We start from the raw sequence: 15,523 nt of genomic DNA on the forward strand, positions 1-15,523 counted from the left end.
AAGCCAGCAAAATGCTGCTTTGCTGTTTTCTGCTAGAAAAGCGGGGAGTGTTTGTTTTCATCTCCCGTACGTTTGACAGAGTTGCATCAGCCTCCCAGAGCAAGAAGCTGTATGAGGGAAGTGATGTGTGATGAGTCACTCTCTGCTTTATGAGCATAAACACGCACGCAGACACGTACATTTACAGCCTCGGTGTTTGTGCCGAACAAACGTGCTGCAGCCCATGACACCCTTGCTTCGGCTGCAGGGTGGATGCCTCTCGCGCCCTAAATCGTCCCTGAAAAGGAAGAGTTCACCTGCACAGGCCACCACGGGAAATACGGTTCTGTTTACCTTTCCGCAAAACTCTATGTAATTATATTATAGGGTTTTAAAGGCTTCATTGTATCACACATGTTAAATGACTGTCTGGAGAAACCATCTCAGTCTCTTTCTGCAAGCTTCCTTCGAGTATCTTTTTTCCCCCAGAAGCTGGCCTAGGTTTTAGGACCCTTTCCATCTCACCTTCCACTGGTAAGCCATTCAGCTTAAGACCAAAACACAACACATCTGCGCCACTTATCATGTAAAAAGATAAGGGATAACTATATATGAGGGATCAATTATTTGGCTGTAATTCAGCAAAGTACCGAGTCAGGCACCAAAATTTAAATGTACACATTCTCTTGGGATTACGTATATGCTTAAAGTTGAGCACACGTGTAAGCAGTTTGTTGAATCAGGGCCTAAAATGGCATGCTATTGCTCAGTATAAATTATACTTTAAAGCTCATTCTAGAGCACCATGGTAAAATAAATCTTTATCTTAGCTACTTAGTACTAATGAAAAACAATATTGTTGGTACTTTTCCTATAGCAATTCACTTAAAGAGAAATGTTGTACAATTACAGAGAATGGCTAACCGTGCTTCTTGATCAACCTGATAATTAATAGGAATGGAGAAAAAGCCCTGTATTTCTGAGTGCTGATCAGGCAGCAAAGGCACTCCAAACATCTGAAGAAAAAACAGTTTGTTAATTGCTGTCTAGACAGTTTATTGCTGCAATAAGATCAAAACACAGAATACGGAGGTTTGTGGTATGAATCATGCAGACTAAACAATTGTTTTATTGCATTTACAGAGCACTTGATTTATAACGCAGTCAGCTTGGTAATAAAATTCCTCCATTGTATATCCTGAATAATTCCACCTCTTTTCACATCTCTCTGTTTTAATTCTATATTGAGATGTTTTTAAAATGTCCGGATGGAGGGGGGATAACTGTCATGTATATATAAAGTTACTTATCTCGGGTCTCTGTTCTATCATCACCAAGCATACAGCATTCAGCTGAGCCTTGATCAGCTGATGGTATTGTGGATACACTGAAGAACAGATTTATTGGGCTGCAGCCTGCAGTGAGTGCACTAGAGGAAAAGTAAGACTGTCCCATTGCAAGAGGTTTCATTCCACTTCACATTCAGCCAAAAGGGATCAATCAGGCAAGTGACTTCTTTTTTTTTAAACTTTATTACTCTACAAAACTTTTTTCTTTTACTGAGAAGAAAGATTAATCTGTCTGCTTCTGTGAGTATCTCTGAGGTTTAAGGGGAGTTTTTCTGGGAACCAAGAAACTTTTGGGATGATAGAAATTCCTCTTGTCTTTATCGAGTGCTGAGCTGGGCTAAGGCAATAGTTGCATGATATCTGAGTCTGCAAAGTGCCAACTTTCCCTGGGAGCATAAGTGATGTTGTCTGTGTCTTTGTATAAGACAACTTTGTATTTTTTTTCATTTCCTAGTTTTGACCAATTATGATCATCCCAGTATCCATGAAGAGCAAAGAAATAATAGATCAGATTCTAGTTCTGGAGCAAAATCAAACCAGACACCTAAAGCTCGAGAATCCTAATTTCACAGATTACAGACTGCAATCCTGGTCCCGTTCAATACAGTGGACATGTTGCCATTGACTTCGTTGCGTCAGTGTTGCACCTACAAATTTAGTGAACTGTTTCTTGATAAATCTGACAGTGCTGGGGTAAAGCAGGATGATATTTCTCACTTTATAAACACCTGTTTACATAAGACTTTGAAGTAAAAGTTGTTTGGGTAAGTTTAGGTAAGTATCTTTGACTCAATATTGGGGAAAAAATATCCTCCTGCAGAGTAATCCCCCAATTAAGAAGATCTGTGCTGTCTCATTGTAATATCTTAACGTGAATACCAGCACTGTAGTTGTATTTCAAGTTAAGCTCTTTAAAAGGGCAGGCCTACCAGGCCTGACTGGCAAAATATGTCTGAAGTGGAGGTATCTTTGCATATATCCACACTTGGCTTCACCAGTAAAAGTTTATATCCTTGACGGTCAAATAAAATTATTCTCAAAATAGCACTAGGTCTGTACCAAGACTGTTCCACCCACGAAGCTGCAGTATGGACTCTTCATTATCTCCTGGTACAAACTGCACTCCAGAGAAATGACCGAAAATACTCTGGTACAAATTTTTACTCCTGCTGCCCACCTTCATGGTGTGTGGAAAACAGTCCTGGCTCTCTAAAATCTCCAAGTATTACATTGCCTGTCTGCTTTGTAATTCTTCTTGCAGCTCTGCAGGAAGACCAGAGTGCCCCCGTTTCAAGCTGCACCTGGACCTCCAGCTTCCCGGTAGGGCAGAACTAACCTTCCTGAACGGCCATAGCACATGAAGAGCCAAATTTGTAGGGGAGAGATGGTCCCTGAAAAGTGCAGAGGCAGGAGTGCATTGCAGAGGAAGAGCACTGAAGGAAGGAGCCAGTGTGAGTAAAGGTAGGACTCTGGACACCGGCCCGGACAGTGTCTGTCATATGACTGATCGTACAGGTGGTGTGTTTCTGAAAAGCAGGGATCTCCGGAGCACACTCAGATGAGGAGCCTGTTGAAGGCTGGAGCTCCACCTGATGCACTTTCAAAAGAGACATACAGGTTCTTGGAAACCCAGACAAACAACCCAGGGAGGAAGAGAAAGACATTCAGGTGGATACTATGTTCCCCAGAATACCACCTCCACAGTCCTCTATTCTTTCTTCTCTAAATGACAGAGAAACAATTGCAGGAGAGAATGAGAAAGTGACCTTTTAAATAGCTGGCTTATTTTAAAAATAAGTAGTGATAGTCTTAGACAAAAGCCAATACTAACAGCCACCATGATAGCACAGGGCAAGACAGGCAAACGGGCTTCTAGCAGCATAAATCAATGCCTTGTGAACAGAGAGATGCTGAAAAGAAAGCACACCTGAGATGTAAACAGAATTTGGCAATCTGGCAAGCAATCCAGGAACTAATCATTTAGACTTAGAGATTCTCATGAATAAAATTGTAAAGTAAATCTATAACATTGATGTCAATAATGCAGAACTATAGTTTTCCAGTTTTGAGAATCCAGATAAGTTATTTGGTTACTTTCTATCAAAAGAGAGAATCTGTTGCTGCCTGAGAGGATTTGGCATTAAATTAACTGGTGGAAGCTCAGTAAATATTTCTAGAAGGGGTGCCTTGTTTCCTTGTGGTAGTACACCGGTCCACACCACTCAAGGGGTATAGCTATCAGAGCTTTTTGATACCAATTCAGGCAGTTTTCTCCTCTGGATCTCTAATGCTTCACATGTAACACTACCTCAGTCACCAGCACATTAGGCAAAATTTGTGGTACCATTCCTGCATGTGTTACCCAAGATGCTCTAGAGTCCATCCCCTACTGCAGAGGACCTGCCAGACAGCTCTTACCCACCCACCATGAACGGCCAAAATGCACTGACAAAAGTCAAGGTATTCTTATGAAGAACTTCAAGAGAAAATGATGGGAATTTGTTTTGCCTGCTTTTCAGTCTAATTTTGGCTTACCGATCCCAACGGCCTTGAGCGTGTTACTCTAGAGAACGACTTCCCCCACCTGCTCACAGTGTGAACCCAGGCAGGAGGGCGGCACACATGATGTGTCCTCTGGTCCAAAACTGTCCTCAGGACAAAAGAGCAGAGGAATTTATGGTGAGGAAAGGCAGAGTGAGAGAAGGGTTATGTCTAGGGAAAAGCACCAAAATGTTGTAGATCCTGTGAGCAACAAATGTAGGTGCTGAAAGGCGTTATGGACCAAAGACCGCGGGAGTTATAGCACAACAGCCAGTGTGTGACAGCCGGTGCTCCTCTGGCAAAGCACCTTCTCTCCCATCAGTGCAACACAAGCTGTTACAAGCACATGCACTCAGGGGCAGTCAGCCCTTCGTGCTTTCTTTTACACAGCTTTAAATGCTGTTAGAAGTATTTCTGTCGTTTATTGCTACTCAATAAAGTTTTATCTTGTGAAAGTCATGATTTATTTACTCCATCTCACAGAACAGACATGTGCGTTCTCCCACATCAGCACCCCTTTACCAGATTCATAAAAATGTGTTAACAATTCATTTAAAATTCATATACAAGCCAAGTACAGTTCCTTCACAAAGCTGCACCAAGTAATATAAAGCAGCACGCGCCCTGACATATGGCACACTGTCAACGTATGCTCTTAAGGTCTCCCTCAGCAGTAAGTACTTCAGTGTGCTTTTGTAATTGCTCTTGTGTCCAGCCAGTCAAACAGCATCTTTCCATTTTCCAGTGACCACCGAGCTTTTGCTAATTTTCCTTCTCAGCTACCAGGAGAACACAGATTGTGAGAATAGTTGGTTTAGAGAGGGACTGGTCAAGAGTTTATCTCCAGCCTTTCAGTTTATCAACTGCCTGTTTAACAGGGAGCTTTCACCTGCTCAGACAACATGCAGCTTTTTGCTGGTCTATGTGTGAGTTATGGAAGCAAAAAGGTAAGGTGAGAATCAAAATGAGGGTTTCTATCCCTGCATGCCCCGCTGGGAAAATCATCTTTGCCTGTAGCTCTTCCAACAGTCCTCCTTCTGAAAGATGCAATCATCGTGTGGCTTCGGTCACCTTTTACTAATGGCTGTGAAATATCTTTGGTTATTCCCTTTCCCCAGTATATTCATTTTTACTGCAGCATACCTGCTCACAGCACTGATATTTTCACTTTCCAGCACCAAAGGACCCTGGCTTTGAACCTGACCCAGGAACATCTCACCTCCAGTCTCCTTGCAGCAAGATGCTCCACTCTCAACCTCGTCCAGGCAAAGACGACTTACGGGAACACAACCTCAGACTTTGTCATCCTCCAGTATCTCACGATATTTGCATAATTTCCAACCCAACAAGACGCAAGGGATCTGCAATGTCCCTGCAGTGTGCTTTTTCCTTCTATTCCTATTTTAACAGGGCTGTGACTAGGAAAGACAGCCTGTGTTTGTGAATTCCAGAGGGAAAACTATTGGCAATTTTGTGGTGACCTAAACAGTAACGATACAATTTTGGGGTATGGACAGGACCCAAGTGTGTGCTTCAGGCCCTAACTCTCCTTCAAAAGAGCACCCAGCTGGGCAGCTCTGCTCCGCGTGAAGTTAGGAAGAGTCCTTGCTGCATTCCTCACAATGTTGCTACACACATTTGTGCAATATTTGGCTTATTTGTGCAACATAATTAATGAAACATGTCTCATTGGCACCAGCATCCCTAGGGACCCTAAAGCAAATGGGAGCCTTTGAAGCCTTAAAGGGTCTTAAAAGCAGAAAATATTTACCACAAGTTTATTAAACCAAGCTTTACTGGTAATAAATTAGCAGCCTGTAGACATGCCCTTTTCTTGAGGATCTGACATTAATCTTTCAGAAAAATACAGTAACAATTTACAATTTTCATAGCACCTTTCAATCTTTCCATTCACAAGCTGCCCACGCACTTTGCTACCAAAACCTCCAGGTTGGGTAAGGTGTCCCTTCCCAAGGCAGGTCCTCTGCAGAAAACAGCGATGAGAATTGCATATGGAGAGGGACTCCTCTCCATATGCAATTCTCAGAAAGTCCATGAAAGACATTGAGCCTTATATAGCGCTTACAGGCGCATGTGAGCAACACCCCATACATAACACCACCATGTGATTCCTTTTCCCACAGACACTGATCCATGATGCTGGAAGTATTTTAAAGACATTGACCCAGAGCCTCAGTAATTGAACTGGGGGTGGCCGACAGGTCCATTCTGTCCCTACATCTGCAGTTTAAGTTATGTGACCTTACCGTGCTGTTTCAAAACCACCAAACACTGGGAGGGGGTGGTGTTTACGGATTTGCACATCTCTTACACTGCACCATTGTATGGTAAATTATATTGGAGCCTCTCCTGAGCTCATTAACAAAAGGCCATTGTTTGAGGGTGTTATATATCCCACGTGCTCTGCCTGGGAGTTATACTTGTATTATGAAAGTGTTGGCAAGTTCACATGAGAACTGTTTTCTAGTATTTCAGTTTGGATTTTTAATGACATTTGTGCAGGTGCCCAGCTTAAAAAAGGGCTCTTTTCTCAGTCTACGGAGTCATTCCAAAATTCAGCTGGAGCAACAGTCATTCTCAGCAATGATTTTTAGCAGCAATCTCAAAATTTTTTGTCGCATCACCTAGTATTACTCAGTTTTATTTATCAAGGGTGAGTTTGAGTATCTTTCCATGAAATAGGGTATATGGGTGGGAGATAGCTTGTCCAGTTCAGTGAGAGCTAAATCAAGTCCAAGGCAATTGCACTTGGATGTGTGCAGATATTAATATGTTCATTTTTTCAGTGTAAGTGCTGTCTTAAGTTAATAAACAATTAAGTTTTATTGCAGGATTAAGCCTTATGTGCCAGGCAGTATATTCCTCACTGTATTTGACATAACCTGATAACTACTCAAAAGGTCTAAAACCTGTGGACTGAACAGTGGCATCTGTGACCATGGCTTCATGGCAGAAAGGGCTTGGTGACAGAAAGGGCTTAGAATGGTCTTGCCCCATTACACCTTTCCCAGTTCCCATCCCGAGCTGGCTCTCCATCCCTTGGGTTTTGTGTGTGTGTTTTTAAGCTGGATCAGTTCCCTGAACTGGATGACAGACTGATTTCACAACTAGATGGGTCAGCGCAGGAAGGACTGTGGTGCATGGAAGAAGCAATGTGGAGGGAGTCCTGGATGGCTGGAAACCACAATTGCCTCAAAATTCGCCGTAACATGAATCCGCAGATAAGGTTAGTCATAGCCTGCAATGTGCAGCTGATGACTGACCCCATGGGAGAATCGCTTCCCAGCAGCATTGTGCAAGGGGCTGATACTCTGTCTTCCTAAATCCTGGAGGGCTGAAGCTTATTTGTACAACAAACAAGGCCCAGTTGGAGTTTACCATGCAGAATTGTCCCTCTCTAATATAATTCAGCTGTGTATGTATTTCATTGCAAAGAAAATATAGCTATGACTTCTACTAAGTTCCTTCATCAGTGGCCATTACATTAGTGCTAAATGTTTGTTTGACTTATACGTGTTAAAAGAAGTGCATTGGGCAGGATTCTGAATAAATGCAAATCAGAGGTGAATCATCTAAAATATTTGGAGTTACAGGCGCAAGCGGGATCCGAGTCAAGCCACTTGTCCTAGTTTCTGTCACACAAACACTAACCCTTTATAAATCATTAATTTCCAGACTGTTTATTATCCGGGGGAAGTAACAAAACAGTAGTATCACATAACACATCCTAAGAATGCCTTGTTCATTTTAAGAGCAAATAAAACTAAATAGCACCAAGTTGTTAGCGATGCAGCCTACGAAACCAAGCAGAAACACAAAAAGGGGACCTTAATCAGGCTGAGGCCACAAAATAAACAGGGGAATGGGTAAAAAAAGAAAAAAAAAAAGAGGTTAGAGAAGAGTGACTTCACATAGACTATCTTCACATAGATAGTCTTTGTTTACTACCATGTGGAAATTGTCTCTGCTCATTACATGGTGGGCCTTTCACCGGGGACGCCGCAGCAGTGCTATTAGAGTGCGAATGGTTTCCACAGCTGCTGCTGCTGTTACCCTTAGCCGCCTTTCTCACAGGAATAATTTAACACCTATCCACAGGCAGAGAACAGAGCAGAGCCACCGTTTCAAAAAATAATCATCAAAATTAATTATTCCGGCGAGAAAGCAAACTTTCTGTTGTTTTGTTAGCACGGCCCCTCCTCTAATGTGTTTGTCATGTGTTGCCCAGAAGCTGGCTGTGATGAGGTAACGACATTAATTCCCATCTGAAGAGGCGGCAGAGAAAGAGCAAGAGCGATGTTTATCTTTGCTACAACTTCACTGAAGTTCACCTTTCCATGCAGCACCGGCTCCAGGGGCGCAGAGCAGATCCCGCCGTGGGGAGAGGAACCCACAGACGCTGCCAAGGCACGAAAGTTCAATCACGCACCTTGTTCCAAAGTATCATGACAGAGCTGCAAGTAGGAAGATGAGAGTTAGATGAAATAGGTGGAAATTCCAATTTATTTTGTAACCTTTCAATGGATAGTGCTGACAGCTGAGAAATGCACAGTTATTTATTCCTTGCAGGTTTGCTAATACCGCAATGCCAGAAACCGGACTGTTTCGATACTGTCGAACCTCACCAGCGCGAAACGTATTGGCTTTTTGTCAATTTAGCTTAAATCACTTCCCACTTTCACTAGTAAAAAGTCCTTTTCTGGCCAATATTACTGAGTTTATATTGAGCTGGCTTTTTTGCTGGCCTTATTTGTCAGTAAAGTATTGTACTTCTAAAAGTGATGTTAGCAAAACTGTAATCCAGGCCTCACACATTATTTTGGTCCAGATGTTATTTATTTTAATCTCTTAAGGTTCCAAAATACTATATATTTACAGTTGCCTTTAAAGATATTGTTAGTTACAAAATATTAGAAACATAGTTTCATCTATAAAATGCATAATTAAATTAATCTTTACCATACTTTTTTTACATCACACAGGAAACATTCTAGTCTGATAAATACCATGAACATATAATTAGTACTTTATACCATAAACTAGATTATAACTTACACTGTCCACCCTGGCTCCAAAAATCCTTGCAGATTTTAATTCAATTGCTGCACTTTATCTGGATGAAAGCATTTGATTTCAATTATTATTATTCAGTGTGCATTTGTGCCTTTATATAGGTTAGATGTGGTAGTAATTTTAAAACAGAAGTTTAGTGGTAGTCTCAAATTAGGCATTTGCATCTATATTTAGGCGTCTACCAGATTTTTAAATGCTGAACATCTGATTTTTCTAGCTGAGGTTTGCTTAAGTTGGGGTTTAATGGGAATCAAGACTGGAAGATAAAAGTAAAGGGAAACTAATTTTGCGGTTGTTTCTGAATTTCAATGGGAATTGGGCACCTGACCTGCTTGGACTTTTTTCAAAGCCCTCTTACATGCCTATCTGTACCTTTCAATGCCTAAATACCTTTCAAAATCTGGCAGGACACTTTGGATAAATGTTTAACAGTAAACCCAATAAAATCTCCTTGTTCTCTTTGATTTGTTCTTTCCACTGCCTGAGAAACTTTTAGATATTTTTGGCACCGAGACATCCCTTGAGGTAGATCTGCCCTTTTTAATTTTAGCTGAAGATAAGTGAGATGTGGTTGCAATTTAAAGACGTTTTAAAAATGGGATCCTGGAATTAGCCATGCACTTCTATATTTAGGCATCTCCCAGATTTAAACACCAAACGCCTGGTCAGGGGTATTGATCTTCTGCGGTTCCTCGCCGCAGCCGAGGGCTCCGCCGGGCATGCAGCCTCTGCAGGGGCTGCTGCAGGAAGCAGAAGCAGGCCATTTATTCTCCTATTACAGGGCCATTCCTGTGTTTATACCATCTTGTTTAGCTTACTCCTAATGCACATCCTAAGACGTACCTCTAATACACATCCTAAGACATGTTTATGAAAATTCTTTATAAGCAAAATATTTTACTTCCATTGAGTAAGTTCAGATACAGAACAGCCTCAGCACTACAGGCCAGTTCAACTGCACTCTTGCTCTCTCCCTGTGCATCTTTTATTTAAAAATTCAGCCTTCAGCCCACCCACATTACCACAGCAAGACCCAATAATTGTAACATATGGATTCTGGGCCAATCTTGTGCTGTTCTTGCTAACATGTTTGCCAGCAGTAATTATTCTTCAGAAGATTAAATACTACTTAGAGCTGCAGAAGGTAAGTTGTTAGCTGGAGAACCAGCAACTGGGGTTTGGACTCATTTGTGGGTTTAATTCTTTAAATGCTTCTTCAGAGCAGATACTGTATCCCTTTATGAAGCACATATTCCCAAGGTGTGATCCTCCACTGTCTGCTAATTGGGAAATCCATTACATCAAATGGGCTTGAATCAATGGCACCGTTGAACTGGCTAAGCATCAAAACTACGCCTTGATCTTAAAAAGATCTTGAACATTTACAGAGCCCACTGACTCCATTTGTGGGTGCTCAGCACTTCTGAAAATCAGGCAAGAAGCTTTTAAAGATTAAACAATAGCCCGACTCCAGCAGGAAGTAAAATCATTTAAAATTTGAAGAGAGACACATAAAAAGGGGACATGACATTCAGGAGATATTTTATTATATAAGACAGCAAATTCATAGGAAATGCTTTTTCAGTGAAGTGATTTATTGCACTGTGGGACTCATGGCCACCAATACAAGGATTTTAAAAGTTTCATGCACAGACCGGATGACAGTACTATCTTTGTTTAACTGTTATTGCTAATGGCATTTCTGCAAGGGTTGTTTAACCTCAGGCTTCAGGGTCTAATCTATACTCCGATTTTCAGGTCAAGATGACACCTAATGTGGTGGCTGATTATCTTGCATGGTCTTTTACACCATCTAGCCTGAGCATCAAATTATGTCCAGCATCAAAAGTGGTTATTGAATGAGATAGATAGGCACCTTCCCATTCCCTTGGTTTAGTCCCACATAGTAATTTCTACTGTCCTAAAATCAAGTTTTGGTGTTCAGATGCTGCAGGAGAAGTACTGTGCAAGTGCCCTGCAGAGGGATTCTGTCTCTAGAAGATAGACATGATGAGCTCTGCAAGCACAGCAATAACCAGCTACTTAGATAAAAGTTTTCTTCCCTGGATGCCATGATTTGTCCTCAGAGTCTTACCCCACACGGGCCCAATCCCACGTGCCCTAATCTCAGATTCATCAGGATTCAGGTGGGTGCCACTTCCACACCGCTGAACTCAGCCTTCTCCTGCATTATTTATGTTTATTCTTTCCTGTAAAAAAAAAGTAAAAATATTTTACGTGCTTTTTAAACTCATAAATATAATGATTCAAAGGCAATTTGGCAAACCTGTTTTATGGCTAGAGGCCCACCGTGGATCTGCCCACTTAGTTAAACTCAATCTTGCTGAGGCATCTTTCTACCTCTGAAGAATCTGTCACTTGGAGCCAATCGATCACGGTGACGTCCCGTCCTTCCCCAGAACTAGAATGCGTGTTTCTTTTTATTTGCCCATTACTTCACTTCCTGCCATCTATCTCTCTTGAGATTTCTTTTCCTTATTTTTAATACCTCTTCCAAGTTGTATCTCCACAATCTATTTACCTGCTGTGATCATCAGACTAAAACCAGAAAGAGACTGAAGCTCGTGTTCCCAGCAGGCTGAAATCTGATTTCCCGTGCCTATTTTATTCACATATCATTGATAGTATCTAGAAAACTGAATATGCACTGGGTTTGGATGAATAAATTTCACATAAGAGTGAGATAAACATGGCATTATGCCTCACAGGTATTTGGAGAAAAAAATTAAAAAAAAAAAACCACAGAAAAAAAACAGATATTAGCTTGAATTACTCCAAAAGTTCCAAAATTATCTTAAAGTCCTCTGAGATTTATACATATATACCTATATATACACACACTGGATATATATAAATACTGGAGAGAGATATATATAATGGAAATATGTATATACTTTTATTTTTTATATATATATAAATACTGGAGATATATATACTGGAAATGTTCTGTTTACTTTCTGGGGGTTTGTGACCTTAGGGTGAACCCCACAGAGACCCCGCGTTTTCAAGCTTTTCTTTATTATCGTATGTTTTAAGATTACTCTACAGATCTGCAGAAGAAAGGCTTCTCTTAAAACCATTTGTTTCTCTAGGAACTTCAGTTGTAAATGAAACATCAAATATCATGGGAGTTAGTAACCCGAAACCGAACAGTTTGTATCAAGAAACTGCTTGATATGAACATTGAGTGCTCTGAATAGTGGTCATTCATTTTCAGAAGTGCCATCAGCTGGCCATGTAACAGTAAGTTCCCAAAACTATGGAGGTTTGCATAAATACATCCTCAAACGGGCACTAGTGAATTGAAACTTTTTTCCTCTTTTTTTGCACATGCATGAATGGCACTTCCATCCTATTTCACAGATAACACATAATTACATGTGTTGATCAAATAAAATCAGTTTTTCTTGAATAAATGTTGCAAGTAGAGGGTAAGGTAGAAAAGAAGCTGGTGGGCCACCAGGGTTATGGGGCAGAGCCTCAGCTGTTGCCCATTCCACTGCTGCTGTCGGAGCCCACTTACACCCTTCCCACCGCACCAGAGCTCCCGGCTGTGCCTGAGGAACAAGCCAAAGGTTTGGAGGATGCATGTGGGAGAAGATGTTGTTCTCTGGCTATGGAGTAATGGCACAAAGGAAGAGCTGGACATCCCACTCCTTAGGTTTTATGAAGACTAAACAGGTGAATTGATGGATGACTTTGTCCTTCCCCTCTTGTATTACAGTAGTGTGCCTTGGTGAGACTGGGTGCTCATGAGCTAGTAAATCAGCACTTTCAGGATTTTTCACTTGTGCAAAGTCATTGTAGAGCCATGACAGAAATTGGAGGGGAGGCTGCAACACCCCCCTGGCACAAGCAAACCTGGTGTTTGTGCTGTGACATGATCGAGCCTTTCCTTGTTTCCTGAAATTTCAAGTCCTTCTTAAGTCTTTGTCTATATGAAGCCTTACTTTGGAGTCACTGCTCCTGATTAACTCTCTGTAGATACCTAAATATTTGAAAAAGTTGTTTAACCTCGGGGAACACCTCTGCAAAGAAGGGGAGCAGGGTATTTTAAGGAGAAAAAAGTTATGCCCATTCTACACGACTCCATGCTTTGAGGTAAAGCCAGCCTAGCCCAGGAAACTGTATCCTGGGTTACTTATTCAGAGTATTTCTTCCGAGAGGCTGTTTGTTTGTGTATGGCTGCCCCAGGCTATTGCAGCAAAATTCCTTGTGCTGAAGCAACTCCGTTCATACAGGCAGGACCTGAAATAATGCACAGGGAGGCAACGTGCAGCTCATCAGTATTAGCCAGCAGCTGCAGATGTAAACCCTAACTGATCTGAATTCGGTTCTCTTTACATGCCATCTTATTAATGGGACTTAATGGAACAGAGAAACAAAGCTGGAGGGAGAAATTCCCATCATTTATATTTATACCATGCATCCAACAGACCTCCCCCTTTTCTGGAAGAGTTACAGAATGCATTAATTGAGGTTCAGGGCGGCTGATAATTACATAATTGCAGGCTAATTTCCCCTTTCCTAGAGGTGAAGTTACATTGGTGGCAAAAAAGCCTGCACAGCCTTCTCAAAAGCAGAAATACTCCTCCATACATGAGACCTGATCCTGCTCTGTCCAGGGCTATATTGGTGAGAACCTAATAAAAGGGAGAGAACGGGGTGGTGCAGGTACTGTGGATGGCAGGAGGCTGCAGCCCATGGCTGGCGTGGTCCAGCCCCACACACCTCCCCTCCTCACTGGATGGACCCACAAGCATTTTTTGTGGCTGTGATCCAGCTGAGCTAGCAACTTTTTTTTACTGGGTTATTTTTCAGCCAGTGCAGCATAAAAAGAACAAAAGAGAGGTGGGAGCACAGGCTGGTTTAGCCACGATGCTGTTTAGTGCTGGTACTCAAATGTCATCGAACTAAACTGGGAGGCCTTGGCTCTGTGAACCCTGTCTAAAGACTTGGTGCCACCATCCTTCCTCTTCCCATCCCTGGCTGGAAACAGGGATGGCAGCAAATAGGTATTCTGGCTCATGCCAAACTGTAACTTCACCCTGAGAGAAAACACCAGGTCTCCTGACTGTAAACCACTTGGGCTTTGTCATCCTCTGTGTTTAAACAGTTCTGAGCATACTGACTGCCTAAAATAAATAGCGGGGGTGAATGAGGGTGATGGACTGCTCCCTGATTATTGTAGGTGGTGATACCATTTCTGAAAGCTGCATTAGCATTCAAAATTCAAGCTATTCAGCCTTGATTTCACCATCACTCACACTGACTTCGGACAACCACTCTCTTATAAAGCCTGTCTGGGAGAACCAACATTCAGTATTTTGTATACAGTGGGTGAGGATGTGCCACCTCGGCACCGGGTTCTTCTTTCGTTATGTCATGCAGAGGTAACACCCTGCATGGTGACGCATGATCAGGTCTTTCAACCCTCAGGCAATAACTTTATACCTTCTTTGACATGGCTGTAGGGGTGATAAATATACGTGCGTTTCTTAAGATTACTTCAGGTGGTCTCTGAAGGCCCGAGTTCTTCCTAATCTTTTGCTTTTCCCAAAATAATAAAAAAAATTTCTCAGCCTTCTTAAAACCTATCGGGAGGCCTACAGCTTCAGACTCAAATTGCAACTTGAAAAGGTTTGTAGGAAACAAGTCTGCAAATGCGTTTAGTGTATGAAAAATTATTTTCTAAAAAACATACAAGATGTTCTCTTTCACCTAATTCTCTGTATTGATTTCTATGGCATCATCTTCTTCCTTCTCTTTTTCTTCTTTTAATGCATTTCTATTTCTTCTGAATACACAAAAACCTGTTTCTTTTACGAAATAGAACAAAGAAGTTTTCCTTACCAATCAGTAATTTCGTTTTCTTTTGTAATTGTAAAAAGAAACTCCTGAAAAATCAATATATTGTTGCGAAGTCATACACAATCGGGAATGGAGCAAGCTTAGTAAATAAAGGAAACTGAAATTTTTTCCTCTCTTTGGTCACCCTTTAGTACACTCAAGGTGACTGCCAATCTCTTTGGTGCTTCTGGTTTGCTCCCCCACCCCATCTATCCTCCCCTCCTCCCTGAAAATGTAAAAGTTAATCTCGGACATGAAAAGAGAAGTTTGAAAAGAATTGTTCTTGGAGTCCAAATGCCTGATGTCCTAAATTACAGCAACCCCCACCCCGAAGTGATTGGCTCCTTGAAGTAATCTGACCCCTCTCAATTAACTAGCACAGAGATAAAGATTGCTCGCACTGAAGTTGTCACATAACACCAGGCTTAGAAATTGGAAAATCTCAAGTGAAAGAAAGATACCTGTTTGGCTGTATCAATAGTTTCAACATATATCAATATTTGGATACGATTTACTCTCTTGATGTGCAAAATTGAGTGAATTTATGCACCTCACCTAACAAGAAGGGTTTCTTGTTGAATAACCACTTTAATTAAAATGTATAAGAGACCATTTACTAGCTGAAGCTTTGAGAGAGCTAGGATCTGTGTTGCTTTTTTCAAAGCACAACTATCATCTGCAAAATATAC

General features: G+C 41.5%; 1 long non-coding RNA gene across 5 annotated transcripts; it reads left to right on the plus strand.

Annotated features, from left to right (window-relative positions):
- The first annotated feature begins 381 nt into the window (after positions 1–381).
- On the plus strand, positions 382–9,427 carry LOC140659652 (uncharacterized). Of its 5 annotated transcripts, none has more exons than XR_012045181.1 (5): positions 382–513; positions 1,318–1,483; positions 2,590–2,789; positions 5,045–7,116; positions 8,119–9,427. It is a non-coding gene; the product is annotated as an uncharacterized lncRNA (long non-coding RNA). The 5 variants fall into 5 exon arrangements; XR_012045180.1 differs by lacking the exon at positions 382–513 and adding an exon at positions 1,089–1,151; XR_012045179.1 differs by lacking the exon at positions 382–513 and having other exon boundaries at positions 1,158–1,483.
- Positions 9,428–15,523: the final 6,096 nt, after the last annotated feature.

This window comes from Ciconia boyciana, chromosome 14 (assembly GCF_034638445.1).
Source record: "Ciconia boyciana chromosome 14, ASM3463844v1, whole genome shotgun sequence".
NCBI lineage: Eukaryota > Metazoa > Chordata > Aves > Ciconiiformes > Ciconiidae > Ciconia > Ciconia boyciana.